Source organism: Moschus berezovskii, chromosome 25, assembly GCF_049115385.1.
Source record: "Moschus berezovskii isolate FMDL1 chromosome 25, NW_MosBer_1.0, whole genome shotgun sequence".
Taxonomy (NCBI): Eukaryota; Metazoa; Chordata; class Mammalia; order Artiodactyla; family Moschidae; genus Moschus; species Moschus berezovskii.
In genome coordinates this window covers 13,925,763-13,930,227 of record NC_142484.1, presented here as the reverse complement: position 1 = coordinate 13,930,227, position 4,465 = coordinate 13,925,763, and positions in this window count along the sequence as shown.

Below are 4,465 nucleotides of genomic sequence, written 5' to 3'. Positions count from 1 at the left end.
ATCGCAACTAGAGAAGCCCTCATACTGTGACTACTAAGCCTACGTGCTCTAGAGCCTGGGCTCCATGACAGGAGAAGGCCATGTACACAGCTAGAGAAAGCCGGCACAGCCCAGTGAAGACCCAGGACAGTAAAAAAAAAAAAAAATATATATATATATATATATATATATTCTGAGATAGTTCTATGCTTCACTCATTGCTAGTAACAGTCGCTCAGTCGTGTCCAACTCCACGACACCATAGACTGTAGCCCTCCAGGCTTTTCTGTCCATGGGATTCTCCAGGCAAGAATACTAGAATGGATTGCCACTCCCTTTTCCAGAGGACCTTCCCAACCCAGGGATCGAACCTGGGTCTTCTGCATTGCAGGCAGATTCTTTACCATCTGAGCTAAACGGAAGCACCTCACTCATTGCTAATCTACCTGTAATTGGTTTTGTCACAGGCCAGAAACTTGGGGGACACACAGGCAGTTCAGGACCATTAGTTAATTCTTCTGTACTGGAGGTCTCTGTTTGACAAACCGCGCCATCACCAAGAAACACTTGGGGACTACCAATGACTTTCAAATATTTCCACCCTTAGAAGATCATCTCCAATATAAGTTTAATCATAAAGGCCAAGGGACCACCTTTTCTAATGGAATTCTACTCAGTTTATACCATGTATCCCTTAAGAACCAACCAAAACAAACAAAATGGCACAAGGAGTAACTTGACTTTGATCACAGGTTGGGAAAAAAACATCTGTATCTATCTTCCCTGGTGGCTCAGAGGGTAAAGAATCTGCTTGCAATTCAGGAGACCCCGGTTGGATCCCTGGGTCAGGAAGATCCCCTGGAGGAAGAAATGCAACCCACTCCAGTATTTTTTCTTGGACAATCCTATGGACAGAGAAGTCTGGCAGGGTACAGTCCATGGGGTCACAAAGAGTTGGACATGACTGACTAATTCACTTTTTTCCCATTTATTCATGATGCATAGAACTAACTGGATTAAATACATATTGGTCCCTTAGTAAATTCATGACTTCTTTAAAAGAGCTGGGTTCTTATGCCTTGCTAAGCTGGTCACCCAGAGGCACCCTGGGTGGTTTCATTAGAAAGAATAGTAGGGTAGCTGCCATGCTGTCAACAGCCTCCATTCCCCAGGCAGGAGGAGGTTGGGAGTCCCTGCTTTTCAGAAGGAAAAGCAGAGTACACCCAGAGAGAGACTGGGTTTCTCAAAGAAATAAGGGAAAAACAGTCCATGTGATTTCAAAACACTTTATTGATGCTTAATTGCTCTTTGCACATAGCAAAATAGGGTTAATATATAACGTAATCTTAGAAATATTTTTGCTTTTCACTTGTGAACTTTCTAAGATAGTAGTCTAGAGAAATGGAAAAGCTAGGAGAAATAGTGTGTTAAGAAGTAGATCCCATATTCTTTTGTATTTATGGGTTATCCCTTCATAGAGGTGTGTGTGTATGTGTTTGAAGGTGACCTGAGTAAACTTTGTCTATTGTGTTTAGAGAGAGTATTTGTAGTAATGGCTTCCCAGGTGGCACAGTGGCAAAGAATTCACCTGCAAATGCAGGGGATACAAGAGATGAGGGTTTGAGTCCAGGGTTGTGAGGATCCCCTAGAGTAAGAAATGGCAACCCGCTGCAGTAATCTTGCCTGGAAAACTCCGTGGACAGAGAGCCTGGCGAGCTATTGTCCACGGGGTCATAAAGAGTTGGACACAACTGAACGAGCCTGCATGTCCGTTTGTAGCAATACTCATTTGTAAGTTTCTCGATTCCTGAAGATCTTGATTTTCCCTGTTTGCCAAAAGTCATAAGTGACTAAATGTTGCTTTTGGTCACCAAGGGCTACACCACCAAATACTGGAGGGACCTATCTTCACAATGAGCCTAAAGCCTCGGACTATCGCAGTGTCATCCTGTAAGTCATTCACTGCTCACTCAGTCGTTCAGTAAGTGACTGAGATCGTATGTTATGCCAGACATTCTTCTAGGATCCATGGACATACACGTAACAAAACTGTTTAGAGGTTCACGTGATCTGATGAGGAGACATATCTGTAAACATGCAATGTCCAGACAGCAGGTTCAGTCACAACTTAGTCCAAACTATTGGAGCTGTATAAAGGAGGGAAGAAAAACCCTTACAAGACTAACATCAGGAAGGCAAGCATCCATAGAGAAGGTGCCATTTGATTTGAGCTTTGAACTATTGATAAATGAGTGGGATTGACTAGGCAAAAATGGGAATGAAGCTATTGGCAGCAGAGGAAACAGCATGGGCTAAGAGGATTTAAAATAGCAAGTGGTCAGCCTCATGTGAAATGGGAATGAAACCATGTGTAGGTGTTAGGGCTCAGATAATTGTGTGTGCCTCACAGAGAGGTCAAAACTTGATTTTACAGATGATGGAGAAATGGTGAAGCCATTAAAAGTATGATCTAACCTAGTAAGATTCACATTTGAGGACTGCCTCTCTTGCGGGCTTGATCCCTGAGTCAGGACCATCCGCTGGTGGAGGAAATGGCAAAGCATTATTCTCCAGTATTCTTGCCTGGAGAATTCCATGGGCAGTGGAGGCTGGCAGGCTATATTCCATGAGGTTGCAAAAAGTCGGACTTGATTGAGTGACTGAGCACACACACAAAAGGTGGACGTGATAAAATGGGAGGAGGAGACCGAATAACTTGCAGGTTTCTAAGATAAGATGGCCTTAACCATTCATCCAATTAGGAAACACAAAAGAAGGAGCAGAACTGGAGGCCAGAGGGATGAGTGAGATCACAGCCCTTAAAGTTGAGGCTGTCTGTGGGCCTTCTGGTCAAGCTGTCTGGTGGATGGCTGTAAGTTCATCTAGCACTCAGGCAAGCAGAATTGGTCTCTGCTCTCATTCAGATTTTTTGAAATCTTTTAAAAAACTCTGGAATATAAAATAAAAAAGATGCACGAAGCATAGAAGTACAACTTGATGAATTATTGTCAACTAAATGAATTGATGCTTTTGAACTGTGGTGCTGGAGAAGACTCTTGAGAGTCCCTTGGACTGCAAGGAGACCCAACCAGTCCATTCTAAAGGAGATCAGTCCTGGGTGTTCACTGGAAGGACTGATGCTAAAGCTGAAACTCCAATACTTTGGCCACCTCATGCGACGAGTTGACTCACTGGAAAAGACTGATGCTGGGAGGGATTGGGGGCGGGAGGAGAAGGGGACGACAGAGAATGAGATGGCTGGATGGCATCACCAACTCGATGGACATGAGTCTGAGTGAACTCCGGGAGTTGGTGATGGACAGGGAGGCCTGGCGTGCTGTGATTCATGGGGTCGCAGAGAGTTGGACACGCCTGAGCGACTGAACTGAACTGAACTGAAATGCCCTGGTAACCATCACCCAGGCAGCATCCAGAACCCAGGTGCCTCTTCCCCACCAATACTCCCCTTCCGCTGAACATAATCCCATCTGAAACTTTATCACAACCACTACCTTGGCTTTGTTCATTTGTTTTTGTTCTGTTTTGCCACCTAAGTCTGCATCCTTAGAAACAAGAGTTTAATTTTTTCTGTTTTGTGATGTCATACAGTGTGTGTTCTTTTGGATATTGCAGCTCAGTGTGATGTGTGTGAGTTATCCTCATTAAGTATACTTAGAATTGACTAATTTTCAATGCTGTTTTACATCACATTGAATAAAGGGACCACAATGGATGTCTTCATTCCACCATGATAGACATTCCATTGTTTCCATCTTGCAGTGATTTTAACCAACCTGGTCAGGAACATTGCCGCACAGCTCCTGAAACACGCATGCACACATTTCTTATAAGTGGGAGTGTAATGTCTGGGTCATATGGTGTTCATATCTTTGGTACATAAAGGCGACTCTTTTCCAAAGTGACTGTCCCAATTTGCAGTCCCACTGGCTGTGTATGAGGCAGACGTTACTCTAGTCTTACCGGCGCCTGATGCTGGCAGGTTCCTTTTCTGGCCTTTCTCTCCCTCTCTCCTCTCTTCTCCCTCCCTAACCTTCCTCCTCCCCTCCACCTCCATCCTGTGGGTGAACCTTAGCATCTACCTCATTATCGTTGAGTCACTAGGTTGTGCCTGATGCTTTTGCAACTCCGTGGACTGTAGCCCACCAGCCTCCTCTGTCCATGAGGATTCCCAGGCAAGAATACTGTAGCAGGTTGCCATTTCCTTCTCTGAAAAGACAGGACTCCAGAGTAAAAAGCTTAGGTCTGAATCTAGGCTCTGCCACTGCCAGCCTGTAGCATTCACAAATGAAGCTTCACATCTAAAGTTCCCTCATTTCTTTTATTTTTTATTTTTTTTTAGTTCTCTCATTTAAAAAGGTCGAACAATGTCTATTTCATAGGGCTTTTTTTTTTTTTTGAAGTTTAATTAATACATTTCAGGTAACGTATTCAAAGCAGAGCTGGCACATAGTAAATATTTAATGCA